This window comes from Bolinopsis microptera, chromosome 6 (assembly GCF_026151205.1).
Source record: "Bolinopsis microptera isolate Bmic1 chromosome 6, MBARI_Bmic_1.0, whole genome shotgun sequence".
Classification (NCBI taxonomy): domain Eukaryota; kingdom Metazoa; phylum Ctenophora; class Tentaculata; order Lobata; family Bolinopsidae; genus Bolinopsis; species Bolinopsis microptera.
Genome location: NC_087077.1, coordinates 11,404,160 through 11,420,415, shown reverse-complemented (window position 1 = coordinate 11,420,415; position 16,256 = coordinate 11,404,160). Strand labels below are relative to the sequence as shown.

The following is a 16,256-nucleotide window of genomic DNA, read 5'->3' as shown; positions in this document are numbered from 1 at the left end:
GTGTGCAAAAGCTTTCAGGCACGCGCATTCCTTGCCCCGTTAGTTACCTGTCCTTCCAAAACCAAACTAGCAGTCAAGGACAAAAAGTCATACACCAAATGGGCATTATATTTTATGAATTGTTTTACATCTTTTATTCTGTAAAATGTGCTAAAATTAAATTTCTTGTTTCATTGAAAATTTCTTGTTTCATTGAATAATAATAAGGGCAGTTGATATAATAATAATAATAATAAGTAGGAATTTATACATCGCTTTATAGCCATAAAGAACTCAAAACCCAAAGATTCAGTTCAAACCATCTAAAGCGACTCATGAGTAACATGTACATAAGAACTTATTTTTATGAAGTATGGATTTTATGAGAAAGGTAATACATGATACTTATACAAATACGTTTTCAAAGAGATGAGTTTTTAGTTTCTTTTTAAATAAGACGATATCGGTTAGTGTTCTCAATTGATAAGGAAGCTTATTCCAAACAGAGGGTCCGCAGTAGCTGAAACTTCTCTCGGTTTTACTATAGTTTGAAATAGGAGGAACATTTAGGAGGAAATAGTCTTCTTCAGTTCTTAGTACACGTACAGGTTGACTTTTGATGTCAATACATTTGATGATATACTCCGGCGCTTGTATCACGTGGTGACCCCCACGGTCGCTTCACTATAGTGGCGTCCCCCTGTAGCGACGCTACAGGGGGAGCCGCGCACTTCGTGCGCGGCGGGTCATACAACGTATGACAATGGGAGTATGGGTCACGTGGCTAATGTTCAGAACTTATGAACACGCTAGATTAATATATGTTAAAATTAAACCACTATCGTCAAAAACGCTGTTTTAGAAATTTACCAATTTCCTCAAACTTCAATGAACGTGTCCATATAACATCAGCATATGCTTTTGTTAGAGATCGGGTTAAGGTTAGATGTTAAAGTTGAGATCAGATCAGATTAGAGGGCTATAATAGGATTTCGAAAAGTCATTCAGGGCCACCAAGAGAACGTGTTTAAAGAGTCACGTGACAGTCGAGTGTAGAGTGATTAATCATCATCCCTTTTATCTCTCCGCTAAGTCTACAATTTTACTAACTTACTTAACAAGTGAGTCCATGAGTTCAATACATAATATTAATATGAATATATCATTATAACATTCACACATATTTTGTAGTTGAACAGCATGAGACAAGAGCAAAGTGGAAAACAAACAAAGAAATATATTTCAAGCTCGTATAGGATCGTTGCTTTGCTTTGGGTCGTCCGTCGTTCACATATATATATTACGTTATTTGACCAAAACCCATGATCATGGGTAGAGTGTACCGCTGCCAGTGTCTCTCTTTTCCAAACAAAAGAAAATGATATTAATTTGAGGAACCGTCCGCAAATGCAAATTGATACCGAGAATGAAATCGGTCGCTCGCTTTTCCCATTCAATAAGCTTTATTACAATACGTAAGCCGTGAATGAATGGGAAAAGCGAGCGACCGATTTCATTCTCGGTATCAATTTGCATTTGCGGACGGTTCCTCAAATTAATATCATTTTCTTTTGTTTGGAAAAGAGAGACACTGGCAGCGGTTCACTCTACCCATGATCATGGGTTTTGGTCAAATATCATCTCTTTTTGATTATAATGTCAGGATAATTTACACAGTCGAAACTTAATAAGGAGGTAATTTCAACTATTTCGAAATTTTACCTTTGAAAACGTTTCCTTGTGTTTAGGTAGGCATATCTGTCAATAACAGACTGAATATAGCACTTTTTACTCATTCAAGTTGGCATTAAATTCATATATAATGCCATTTTAATATCGTGGGAAAGCAGAATATATTCGAAATCACGAATGAGCAAAATTCTCACCTTTCGCACGTGCAAACTTTGAGCGGACGTTGCGTGCGCATAAAATATTGAATCACCATAAATTTTTGCATAGTGTTATTTAATATATAGTTTGATAAGCATGAAAAGTTTCAGAAGATTTCAAAAAGAACTTGGATCACAACGGGACTCCAAAGTTGGTAAAAATCGTGAAAATAACAATTTTTAGTGATTTTAGCTATTTTAAATGAATTTGGGCGTGTCCCCACGTGTGCAACTTTTCGATTTTCAACTTTAAAACTAGCCTATAACACAATTTAGACCTTTAGGAAGCAAAATTGAGCTCCACAACCCAAGGGATGGCCCAACACCAGAGAATACTAATTCACAACTTTTGTGTTTTTATAAAATTATTCTTCAAAAAAGCACAAACTTCAATAGCGAATATCTTTATGAAGGAGCAAGGTAGGAAAACTTTCCGGTAGATTTTCAGAATGCTTGAACAATTATCTAAGGTGAAAATGTCCTCAGATTTTGAATAAAATTACTCCTTAATGCTTTAAAATCGATTTGAAAAGTTGTTATTTTGTCAAAAATCAAGTTTTAAAAACACTTAAATTGATGACGTCATCAAGTGATGATGATGACGATAAATTATTTTTCGATATAATTTAAACTAAAGTATAAACAATTATCTTTAAAACCTGTGGTTCGAAATGACTGTATCTTTTATACTTTTGAATCTACGGACACTTAAATGTAGGCTACAATTTACTGCAAAAGCGTCTATACATATATACATATATATATACATATATAGCTTCACGACAATCTGTTGTAAAACAGGGGTTCCAGAAAACCCACTTCCCGATACTCCTGCAACATGAAATTTTTTTTACAGTCGATTTGGACAAGGTCTAGACGCTCTGCAAAGTTTCAGATCTCTAACTCAATTTTAACATGGTTTTTAAGGCACCTGAATATGGCGATTTTGGGTTTTTTACCTAATTTCGTATAACATGCTGGCGCGTATTTTGCGCAAATTTCTTAAAAACCTCCACATAACTATTTCTTATTCCTGTCATCTTTAACATTGAATTAGAATGTTTTGAACTTAAATATACCTGCTGAACTACTTTCGATGAGTCTTAATGCCTGGAAAACAATAAAGGGGATATAATAGTATAGGGGGTACATAGTGTTGTGAATATAAGGGCAACGGTTATGCTTGCCAACATTGTGATTTGACCAAAACCCATAATCATGGGTAGAGTGTACCGCTGCCAGTGTCTCTCTTTTCCAAACAAAAGGAAATGATATTAATTTGAGGAACAGTCCGCTAATGCAAATTGATACCGAGAATGAAATCGGTCGCTCGCTTTTTCAAATCAATAGAGAAACAAATTTTTTTAAGAGAAACAAATTTGAATTTTGATCTTTATTACAGATTAAACATATCATATATAACCATAAAAGCCGCGCGTCGGCTGATTGCCTCAACTTGGATTGGTAGTAATTTCAGTTTACAGAAGCTGCCCACCGCGAGCTGATTACTCAGGACGCGCAAACACGTCAAGATAAAAACGTTTCGCGCCCTACAAAGTTCGGTAGACCTTGATTTGCAACTAAACGCTTGTAGTTTGCATTGCGCGCGCAGCTTTTGCACAGTTTAGTTCAACATCAACCATGCATATAACTATTGTTAATATTTATACTGCATTAAATTTCTAATTTTTGACATTTGATGGGAATTTTGATGTGCAATTGCTGTTTTTTATATGAATTAGTATGACTATGCCGTTATATAATACATAATATAAGTAATATGATTACTTGTATTTAAAACACATTGTAAAATTAAACATGCACATTGCAATGCTAATTGTATGTACATCACTTTTTGTCCCGTGTTGAAGTTGATTCATTTGGTCGCTTTTATTTTTATTTTAATATATAACAACCTTTTCCATTGTAAATTACTAATTGAAAAAACTGTTTATATATGAATTATTCATTATAACTTTGTAATTTTATCGCGCGCGTCCTTATATGTTGTAAGTTCTAGTTATCGATAATTTTTATTGAAAATCACAATGTTGCGGCAGAAATAATGATATCACAAGTAAATTTCAAAAATCCATTGCGATCACAAAGTTTTAATTCACCAAGTTATTAGGCCAAAATCATCTTACTATATATAAAGCGAGACGATATATATATATATATATATATATATTTATTTATCCGTGCCATTTTACTGACACCACGGCATCAACTTTAACACGACTTTCCGCAAAAACCGTAAAAGATATACAACTGAAACTTTTTTGACGGATCAAATGCTTTAATGGCCTTCAAATCAGCATGAAAAAATAAAAAATTGGCCAAGAAATAGGAGTTTTAGAGCCCAAAATTTGGACCCCCAAGTGGTGTCAAAAACGCGAATTAAATAGGTAATAATTATTTTAGTCTCTTGAGTCTTGACACCACTTTAGGGTTAGACGGGTTCCTGCTAGTAATATATAAATGATAAAGTAAATTTATAGTTTCATTACACTTATTAAAATTTAAAAGCACGTATCGTGCAAAATAAATGACAAATATTAGTGCCACCTATTTAAGTATGAAGAAACATAAATTTTGAAATTAAGAATCTGGAATCTCATATTTTCGATATTTAGATTTGTGATTACATTCGCTAAATAGTTGTGTAAATAAACACGCGCGACAAAAGTTCAAAAAATGCGCGGCTCAAAACACTAAATGCTGTACATTTTTAATATTTGAATATCTCCGCAAGCGTTACGTTTCTATGGGTAATTGTAGGAACTCTAAATCTATATTGCTTGTAGAGTTCCGTTTGTGGTTGGAATCGGATCGGTTTGTTTGTTCACAACGATTTCGCAACGGAATATGGTAGTACTAGCTAAGACCCTTACGATCATATTGTTGCCAACTTTGTCGCGCTGCCACTCCCTATTTTGCTTCGCCCCTGGGATCATTCTACTGTACCATATTATTGGAATGCTGTGGAGGAAGACTTGAACTCGAAGTGTGTGGGGTGTAGGCCCGCCCTGCGTTCCCCAGGGATGCCCGATAGATAAAGATTTCTCACATTGTTCATTCGTGAACTGCAATCGAAAGGTACGTGTGCTCTTTTTGTACAACTTTTATACTCGCATGCCATGAATATTTGTGCATAAAAATTGTTAGAAATTCGATTTCAATCTAACTTACTTTTTACTTTCGTAATCTGTTAATTTAATCTAACCGTCCTCACTTTCAGATTACTATAATCTTGTCTAAATAATAACGTTTCTCGGGTCAACTTTACGCTAGATAACTGCATTCTTTGCCAAGAGGTGGCAACCAAACAAAAAGTAAGTTAAGATTCCTGTACATATCCCGCTTCGCTTTTCAAAGATTTTGTATGCGAATAACTGCTTGAATTGCAGGAATTCTAATCAACTACATTCGCTATGTAACCGTCCAGTGTTAACATCGCAGTGTTAACATCGTACTGCATGGTCTAATTTATGTCCTCTTACTATTATGAGTTAATTGTGTTTGTTTCTAGGTTGCCCTAGTGTTGAAATTATCGACAAGCAGGAAAGCCTGCTAATAAAGATCCCCGCACACCTCTCCTGAACCTGATGAAGGGATACTTCATACTAACAAGATGTCAAGCATTGCCGCCTTCAGTGTTCAGGTCAGTTTTAGATTGAAGACTGCAGCACTTTTCGTTTTAAATTGGTAACAATTAAACTTGAGATGGTCGAGGAGCAATGCTCATATTAGAAACAGACTGAAATAGAAGAATAGAGTAGAATTTGAATTAAAATATCGTTAAACTGGTATTGTTCTAGAATGTGTACTCAACCGGACCGTATAATCAATATTAGGAAAGCCCTAGCAGATTACTATATATTGTAAATTGATATAACTGACAAGTAGGTTTCAGCTAATTTCTGTAAATTATTGTGATATTTACTCTTCAGATCGTAAATTTGGTTCCAGTACTGTACTTTATGAAAGAGTGTGTTGACGTTAGTACGGATGCCACGGATACTGCTCGAAGATTGGCTAGACTTACTATCAAAGGAACTTAATGGAAAGTTATATACCAGGTCTGTTTAAAATCAGTTACAAGCGGGCCATTTATTTAGCAATAATCCTTTTCATTAAAGTGTAGATGGACATGGACATGTGAACTAACATTCTTGTAATTATAAGCTATACCTGCAGCTAGTGTTAATAATTAATGAGCAGGGCTGAGTCGATATAAGTGCTGTGTTTAGTACTGCGGTTTTATGTTATGAAAAGGAAGCGAAGTTACATTGCATTACAAAATATTTGCTACCGTGAGAAATATTTTAAATCTTAATTTGTTGGTCATATATATCACGATCGCGTAAAAGTAAACAATACCCCTTACTAACAAAGCTTCCCTTCTTATGATGTTCCAAACATGCTAAAATTAGAAGCTGCCTCTAAAATGTATATTATGTTAAAAGTTGGATAATAACGGAGTTCCGGAGCACGTTATATAGAATATTCTACTACTCTCAACGATGAGAATATATAGGTACAATTGTTTGCTCAAAGTAAAATATGGTTGCACCGAATATTCTATAATATATAAGGACAGGTTCATTGAAGTTTGAGGATATTGGTAAATATTAGTGACCCTACTGAATGGCACGATGATGTAAAATGTGTCACACTATGACACTATATAAACCCTCCATGGTTAGGATAATCGTTTCATCCTCTAGATAAACTTTGTCGCATAACGATATCTTTATCAGACGATAAGATATCGTTTAAATGCGGCCGGCAGTGAGTTGTAAACTTTGTCACACTATAAAAACGTGACAGAGTTTATATGGACCCCTTGTTGCCGTGTTTGACCAAATTTTTGAATTTCCAATTTATAGGATAGTTGCATATGACTATTATCTACATATTTAGCGACTTTTTTCGTTAAATGGTAGCATCATGTAAACTCCGTCACACATTTAAGAAATTTATATGAGGGATGTTTATGACATCCTGACAAGAAATGCCGAAAAATGTAGCATTATTTTGTGAGCTGAATGTGTTTGGAATTGTTCACATATTTCATTGTTATAGGCAAATACAAATACAGAAGGCAGAAATAGGTAAATTTAGTCACATAAATTTGTATGATATCTCAACACATGTGTGAAATTGAGTAAATATTAGTATACCAACTTAAACACCCTATATTACGTACTATGGATCAATTAACAATATTTCAACCATACGCCGGTCATATAAATTATTATATGGCAGTGATATGTTAACATTGGATAAATTTCAACACCTGAACAGGGTAAAAATTTGTAAATTTCGTCACAAAAAAAAATATGATAACTTTATTTGCTATTTGTTGGCAAAATAACTAGTTTATCGACATAGGTAATATGGTGATAAAGTAACATTATATCATAATCGAGGTATGATTCTTCAAAATAGGGGGCAAAAAATGTAAATTTCGTCACATACGTCATTTTAAAATTTAGATACATTTTCTTACATATCAATAGTCCTTATTATAGTTGGAATGGATTTATACAAGAAATGTAGAAACCCATGCCAATTTTTCATCACATCGAAATTATACTGTTGGGGCAGGAAAAGTGAATTTCGTCACATTTCAGTAACTTAGTAAAATTAAACTCAGCATTGTTAAACTTGAGTTCTAATTTGCTGAACAATAATCAACCAATAATTCCTGGAAGAAAATTGAATTTTAACTGAGGTATGGTTCTTCAAAATAGGGGCAAGAAATGTAAATTTCGTCACATACGTCATTTTAAAATTTAGATAGATTTTCTTTCATATCAATAGTCCTTATTATAGTTGGAATGCATTTATACAAGAAATGTAGAAACCCATGCCAATTTTTCATCACATTGAAATTATTGTACTGTTGGGGCAGAAAAGGTGAATTCTGTCACATTTCAGTAACTTAGTAAAATTAAACTCAGCATTGTTAAACTTGAGTTCTAATTTGCTGAACAATAATCAACCAATAATTCCTGGAAGAACATTGAATTCTAACCGAGGTATGGTTCTTCAAAACAGGGTCAAGAAATGTAAATTTCGTCACTTACGCGTACGTCATTGTAAAATTTAGATACAATTTCTTTCACGTGAACAGTCCTAATTACAGTCTGAAATGATTGATACAGAGGAAATATAAAAACCACTGCCCATTTTATAATGTACGTAATATTATGTTAATCACAGACTATTTCATTCTATAATCATTGTTTCCAAATTTAACCTATGTACGATGTCGTATATCATTTTGTGACGATGTTTACATCAACTGCCCTATACTTGAATCAACTGTATCCGTGTATCGTCCTTATATAGAGTTTTCCCGCAAAATTTAACCTATTTACGATGTTGTATCATTTTGTGACGATGTTTACATCAACTGCCCTATACTTGAATCAACTGTATCCGTGTATCGTCCTTTAAATATAGAGTTTTCCCGCAAAATTTAACCTATTTACGATGTTGTATCATTTTGTGACGATGTTTACATCAACTGCCCTATACTTGAATCAACTGTATCCGTGTATGGTCCTTATATAGAGTTTTCCTGCAAAATGTAACCTATTTACGATGTCGTATCATTTTGTGACGATGTTTACAACAACTGCCCTATACTTGAATCTACTGTATCCGTGTATCGTCCTTATATAGAGTTTTCCCGCCTTCCGAACCAAAATCAGATATAAATTCAGATTATATATCAAATTCCATATTATGTGACAGAATTTACATCATTTCCCAATAACCAAGTGTATGTATTTGCTAACTTTTCAAAACAACATATTTTAGGGCTATGATTGGCAGAAGAACCATCAAATAATGAGTTGAAAGGGTTTTGAGGACACCTCACAGTAGAAAAGAGGTCTCGTATTCTGAGTGTGACAAAGTTTACGAAATATTGCCTTAAAGCCGTTCGATCACTGCCCTTTAACCAATGTTGAATCATAATTGTTATATTGACCTAATCTACTATATTTTAGACCAAAAAATGCTAATCGGGCAACTATGGTAAACAATGTCACAAAAATGTGACATTTTTTACATTATAGTGCCTAAAAGCAATACACTTTATTTCTGAGCGGTGCATATGGGAGTATGGGTCACGTGGCTAATGTTCAGAACTTATGAACATGCTAGATTAATAGATTCTAAAATTAAGCCACTATCGTCGAAAACGCTATTTTAGAAATTTACCAATATCCTCAAACTTCAATGAACGTGTCCATAAAGCTACATGATATTTAGAACTCGTACATGAGTAATAATTATAAAGTACTAAAGCCTGTAGATTATATTGTGTTTGACTTTGAAGCAGTAAGGACCAACTGAACCTCTCAATACTATAATTCAAAGAATTATTTCTGCTGTATAATGTATAATGTACGACCGCCCACGTGCAAATTATGTAAACGAATACAAGTTGCGTAGAAACCATGGTAACGAGGGTTCTCATGTACAAACTACCCAGATAGTGCAGGAGTTAAGATGCTTTGCACGTGACCGGTCCACGTGATATCTTGCACTAATGCAGGTCGTCTAATATGCGTGCTTGTTAATTAACTGTCATTCAGTCCACTGTATAACAGAATTATGGCAAGATTCTGATATCAAATCTTATGAATTCTACTATAAAATCGAACCGCAAAAGATGGTACCGACTACTGACTTTAAAATATCGAAATTTGTTCAGTAACGAAATTAATCCACCTCATAAGACTGATTTAAGTTACCCAGGTTCGTGCTGGACTTCTCCGTGTCAACAATCTCCAACTCCGGTGTCCTGTTTTTCGTCCCGTAGTGCTAACGAAAAGAAAATTCTTCTCAAGTTCAACGACGAAAAGGTTCGCTGAAAACCGCATTAAACATTAAATGCTTGCTACTAACATCATCTTTCCTATTAAAAGGACGGTTTGTCCCTGAATATAGTCTGTTCACTTTTCCAACCACTTCATCTTTCAGGTAACTGTCTATCACTAATCACTATATGCGAGGTAAACCTATGGAGTTGGCATGGAGGGCAGCATCAACGATGGGGTTACACATAGGGTGAGTCCAAATTGTCTCCCTGTTTACGATCTTAACATTTAGTGATGAATATATTAGGGCCACAATAGTGTTACCCATACCACTGAGAAGTTGGACATTATACTGCAATCAAGAGGAGCACAAAATATTATGCTACATTTCTCTATAACAGTGACACTTTGGTGCGAACTTATCTGGGGTTTGCTGCTCTCATATCTCCACAAGTACCCAATATGTCACTCGACCAATTTTGGACCGTTCTGACTACTTTTTCCATCGTAGAAAACCGAATTGAGGCTTCCCAGCACTCAAATACAGCCAATACTTCGATGTCCCCATGTTCCAAATTTATGGATTCATCTACTGCATGTTCGTGAGTTTAGGTGTACAGTGTACACTGCACTGTGCAATGTATAGTGTAAATTGTATACTGGTAGTTGGATAATATCCGGTTGAAAGATACAAAGACAAATGGAACAGGAAGTTAGGTATGTAAAATTTTGGCGGGAACATTTGAGCATGAGGCATCTGGTTCGCAGTTGGGAAGAAGCTGCTGAATTTCGACTCTTGACCTGCTATTTTATTTGATTTTTTAGGGAAATCATTTCCGACTGAAAGTTTGCCTGCATCACTTTGAGTAGGTTCTGTAATGTATCTCTAAATTTAAAGAGGTTGAATGTTGAGAGTTGCCATGTCGGTCGTTTTTTCCGAAGGCTCGTTGGCAGCAGAAGTACCCTCAGTGCGCCTGTAAGATCCCCGATCTGGACGGCTCTCACCACCTGGATATTTGCCGTCCTTCTTCCGAGTATCTTTATCTTTGGAGGGTTTTACACGCTTAGTTCCCACCAGATGAACAAGAGTGCATTGTTCTTAAAAACACTGCTTGTGTTGAACCGAGTTTTTGCTTTGGGTGGTAGAGCTGACATCCTGAACCTAAAGTACAGCCCTCATTAGAATCAGTGCTGAAACGTGTAAACTTTTTACAGCGGCTTAGGATGAAGCTTGCTGTAGCTGTATGTAGTTTTACCCTGGTGGAGAGTCCGTCCACTTATTCCATGAGGGCATATCCCCATTGTGTAGTCAACACATCTGTTGCTTGTTGCTGCATGATGCATCCAGTTTCTTAGATAGTTCATCTGCGTCGATATCCATCTGTTTATTTTCATTAGGATCGGAGTTGCCGTCTGTGTCCACCAGCTGTTGAGATCCTCTCTGTCCTTCGATGGTTTAAAAAAAGCAGACATGAATTAAAACCGATAATTCACGTTTCAGTATATATACCAGAAGTGTGGTTGTATATAAACAGCTGATAAAAAACTGTGTCCGATATACATTCTCCGCCTTGACTCTCCCACTCCTATAAGGCTTTATGGTAAATCCTATTTCAGGGTGCTTGCTTAAGGCTTGTCTCCTGCAATAGTCGAGGGCTATTACAATGAACAGCTATGGTGCTAAGATCTGCAAGATCTCAAAGTGGTCGTTACTTGACTTAGTTGTAAAATGTAAACAATCGATTTGTAGTTGAACTTCTACTAAAACGTTCATCAACGCGGGGTGCTAGCGCCAACTTGGGGCCTAAGCCCCTCAAGTCCGGAAGCCCCTCAAAAGTTCGGTCAGAGGCCCTAGTTTGCAATGTACTAAATCAAATTTCACAAAATAACCAGGGTGAGTTAACATCTGTTTCAACTAGCAAATTTTCGGCAGTTATCGTGCTAAAAAGACACATTTTCAACAACCAAAAATCAAATTAATATTTCGCGCGTCCGCCGTCGCGCGCGCACATCACCACGTATTATTCATTATAAAATTTTATCATGTAATTATTTGAGAACTTAGGCCTTTGTTTGGCTGGTGTGAAAAGGTGTACCCCGCCCCACGGACGTCCGGATTTTCAGAAACCACCCCTCCCCCCTCGGCATCCCCCTGTCCGAAATTCCAAATCCAACCCCTCCCTATATCATATATGCAAGACGTACTCATTAGATGGCCCCATAGATATATAATTGTGATCATAAATTAACAGAGTTTAATATTTCAGGGCCCGATCGATGATATATAAAGTGAAGAGTTACAAGTTCTACAAGACTTATCTGTTCACCGGTTTATCAAATCATGATTTGGAAAAACTTAATTCATGAACTCGAGACTCTAAGTTACTGAGTTATATTATTATTTCCTGTATTGCCGGGAAGGCTGTTAATTTAGGATAGAGTTTTTGTGGCACTTATCTCAGCTTGTTCTTTTGTAGTTGTTCTCACACAGCTGAGTAAAAGTTTCAAAACTTGAGAGCAGTGTTCTGTGTTTATAATTCAATTTATTATTAATTAGAATTAATTGGAGCATGGAACAACTACACTCTTTGAAGCCTGGAAAATACGGTAGATCTAGTTAAGACTCAACAGTCAATACATGCTATGTGGGGGAGAAGATGGACGAACTTTTTCAAAAATTTGAAAGAAAGATGACTGCCGGTATTGAACCGTGCACCTTACCCATCGGGTATTTTTAAATTAGTCACTTGTGCTAATCTAGCTTTTGAATTTTAAGATCTTGTTTGGTATTTATAATAATAATATGTCATGACTAAAAGTGCGAGATCTCTTTTAAAGATTCCATCTGTGTTTGATGTTTGTCCAATGTTTATAAGGCATTAAAAACAAAGCCGCGAATTAGTATCAACATTGCCAAGTTTAAATTTGCAAAGCTAGTCTTAACTGTCATTGTTAGTTAAATTTTAAAATATTTGGTTAGTTAAATTTTGATGTTATACTTACTGCTTACTGTCACCAAGATGCAGTTAGACCTAACCAGTAAGGCCCAACGCAGAGTTAGGCCTAAAGTAGGCGTTAGGCTTAACTGCATCTTGGTGACAGTTACATTTGTTATCTGTCATCTGTAAAGCTGTAATACTAATATTGTACTATCTTGATGTTTCCTCCTAATTGTAGCTTACATACAGAATGGCATACGTTTCTGACCACGAATCACACTTGACAATACTTCTTTAGTGCCAATAATTGTACGTGTTTGAAGTCTTGATTTCATTTCATAAGGACCTCTAGTGTTGATCGGATGACTGAATTTTATGTTTTATTTCTCCTTGATACTATATTTCAAAATCATGTAAGGTACTTACCTGAGGACCCCAGGCTTTAATGTTGGTAAACAATAGAGATTAGGCGGAATGACAGGCTGAGCGCGGCCCAGTAAGTAAGGTACATAAACTGGGACACTCACATATCCCACATAAATGAGGACCGCCAAGGAATGAAAAACTAAATCTAATATAGACGATATCATAGAATGATAATAATGCGACAAGCGCTCAAATTTCAAATGAGCGGACTATAATCATGATTATATTTGGGCACGCGCTTAGTAACCATGGAAACGCGCTCGATTCAATTCCAAAATAATACTACGAGTGTCTACATCACTAAATTAGCTGTAACTTTGTGTGATTATCTGCGATCTTGCTAATTTTAAGGCGCTGTGGCTAAAATCATCCACCGAACCAACAGGCAAAATTTCAAAAATATCGCACCCAGCGCTCATTTCGACCTCACGAGTAATCAGCTCGCGGTGGGTGAAGGACGGCAGCTCAAAAGCCCCAGTGAACTATCGGAAAGATCAAGGACTCGAGTGCCAATAGTGGCTTTTTCGAACCCATTTTCGCCGATTTGCTGTGGCCCAGATGAGCCGCGCCCTGCTGCTTAACGGCACATGATGGTTTTTGTTTAAATACTTATTTAAATTTAAGCGATAATTCATTTGGTGGTTTACAGTTTTTGAATCATGTTCATCATTTATTTTTCGTTCAATTATCACGTGTTTACAATTCAGTCATACCATGCATAGTCAACATTGTTGAGGCAACCAGCTTCCGCAGTTCAATAATTGGAGACCGAAAAATATAAATTGATCGAAATTTACAATTCATCGTTATCAAATATAGTCAATAATATTCTTGATTCCATTTAGTACATAATAAGTTGGTTTTATTCTCTTGCAACACTACTGCACAACAAAAACTGCGCCTGTCCACCAGCAACAGCGCAGTCATAGGTGTGCAGCCAAAGCTAGGCCACACACCCATGGCCGCGCCGGTTAAACAACTCTATATTCAATCGTTATATTAGGAAATTTTAGTTAATTCTTTGATCACTCTTCAGTGCCGGTGGGCAGGCGCCCCGCATAGTTGGCTTTCAAAATTTACAGTCTCAAGAAAGCCGAAACGGTAATCGAGTCCCGGAGCAGAACACACATTTAGAAAATTGAAAAATTAAAATTAAAATAACAAATTAGAAATTAAAAATTAAAAATTACATGACTACGAGAGTCCAGACAGGCGACAAACACACAAACCGGACGAAGCTTTATTACAATTCGTGAGCCGTGATCGAATGGAAAAAGCGAGCGACCGATTTCATTCTCGGTATCAATTTGCATTAGCGGACTGTTCCTCAAATTAATATCATTTCCTTTTGTTTGGAAAAGAGAGACACTGGCAGCGGTACACTCTACCCATGATTATGGGTTTTGGTCAAATATCATCTCTTTTTGATTATAATGTCAGGATAATTTACACAGCTAGTCGAAACTTCATTAACAAGGAGGTAATTTCGACGATTTCGAAATTCTGCCTTTGAAAACGTTTCCCTGTGTTTAGTTAGGTATATCTGTCGATAACCGACTGAATATGGCACTTTTTACTCATTCAAGTTGGCATTAAATTCATATATAATGCTATTTAAATATCGTGGAAAGCAGAATATATTCGAAATCACGAATGAGCAAAATTCTCACCTTTCGCACGTGCAAACTTTGAGCGGACGTTACGTGCGCATACAATATTGAATCACCGTAAATTTTTGCGTAGTGGTATTTAATATATAGTTTGATAAGCATGCAAAGTTTCAGAAGATTTCAAAAAGAACTTGGATCACAACGGGACTCCAAAGTTGATAAAAATCGTGAAAATCAAAATTTTTAGTGATTTTAGCTATTTTAAATCAATTTGGGCGTGTCCCCACGTGTGCAACTTTTCGATTTTTAACTTTAAAACTAGCCTATAACACAATTTACACCTTTAAGAAGCAAAATTGAGCTCCACAACCCAAGGGATAGCCCAACACCAGAGAATACTAATTCACAACTTTTGTGTTTTTATAAAATTATTCTTCAAAAAAGCACTAACTTCAATAGCAAATATCTTTATGAAGGAGTAAGGTAGGAAACTTTTCCGGTAGATTTTTAGAATGCTTGAACAATTATCGAAGGTAAAATGTCCTCAGATTTTGAATAAAATTACTCTTTAATGGTGTAAAATCGATTTGAAAAGTTGTTGTTTTGTCAAAAATCAAGTTTAAAAAACACTTAAATTGATGACGTCATCAAGTGATGATGATGATGATAAATTATTTTTCAATATAAAGTAAACTAAAGTATAAACGATTATCTTTAAAACCTGTGGTTCGAAATGACTGTATCTTTTATACTTTTGAAATATCTACGGACACTTAAATGTAGGCTACAATTTACTGCAAAAAGCGTCTATATATATAGGCAGTGCGCCATCGACCGTAAGACGCGCGCGCTGACCATTGAATGGTTTCTTAGCTCGTATTTCGGCCAGCACATTATTTCGGAAACAATCAAAAAGTTATAATACTTCCCATATAACAATTTTGTTGAAATTTGGTCAGCTTACGTAAACACTTATGTTCTACTGAACCTAAATTAGTTTGAGAAATTTCGATGGTCAGAATTTGAGTTATCAACGAATTTATACCTATTTTATCATTTTTAGACCTCTTAATTAAGGCCAATCTCTCCAAACTAAATTAGGTTCGGTAGTTAAGTATGATTAGAAGAATCTGACAAATTTTCAGCATGATTCATGTTCAGGAACCGAAGATATGACAGAATAATACGACAAAAATCAACAAATTTCGCCAAATTACGCGACTTTTACACCTAATTTTGCTTGCTAAATGCTAAAGCCGCGCACCATCAAATATGGCACCTAGGCGAAACTCACTGATCATTTCAAAAAGGTATGACAAATTTGGTACTGTGAAAATTCTCACAGTCTCTAGAAAACAATGGTACAAAAATTTTGAAAATCCGAGCAAGTTTATTTTTATCGTGCACCCCCTAATATATATCTTCACGACAATCTGTTGTAAAACAGGGGTTCCAGAAAACCCACTTCCCGATACTCCTGAAACATGAAATTTTTTTTTACTGTCGACTTGGACAAGGTCTAGACGCCCTGCAAAGTTTCAGATCTCTAACTCAATTTTAACATGGTTTTTA

General features: G+C 35.7%; 2 long non-coding RNA genes across 2 annotated transcripts; both read left to right on the top strand.

Annotated features, from left to right (window-relative positions):
• The first annotated feature begins 4,666 nt into the window (after window positions 1-4,666).
• LOC134816758 (uncharacterized) lies at window positions 4,667-5,429 on the top strand. The gene is made up of 3 exons (XR_010160438.1): window positions 4,667-4,967; window positions 5,110-5,203; window positions 5,401-5,429. It is a non-coding gene; the product is annotated as an uncharacterized LOC134816758 (long non-coding RNA).
• LOC134816757 (uncharacterized) lies at window positions 5,426-12,222 on the top strand. Its single transcript, XR_010160437.1, has 5 exons — window positions 5,426-5,532; window positions 5,822-5,950; window positions 9,648-9,754; window positions 9,873-9,959; window positions 11,977-12,222. It is a non-coding gene; the product is annotated as an uncharacterized LOC134816757 (long non-coding RNA).
• The last annotated feature ends 4,034 nt before the right edge of the window (window positions 12,223-16,256 follow it).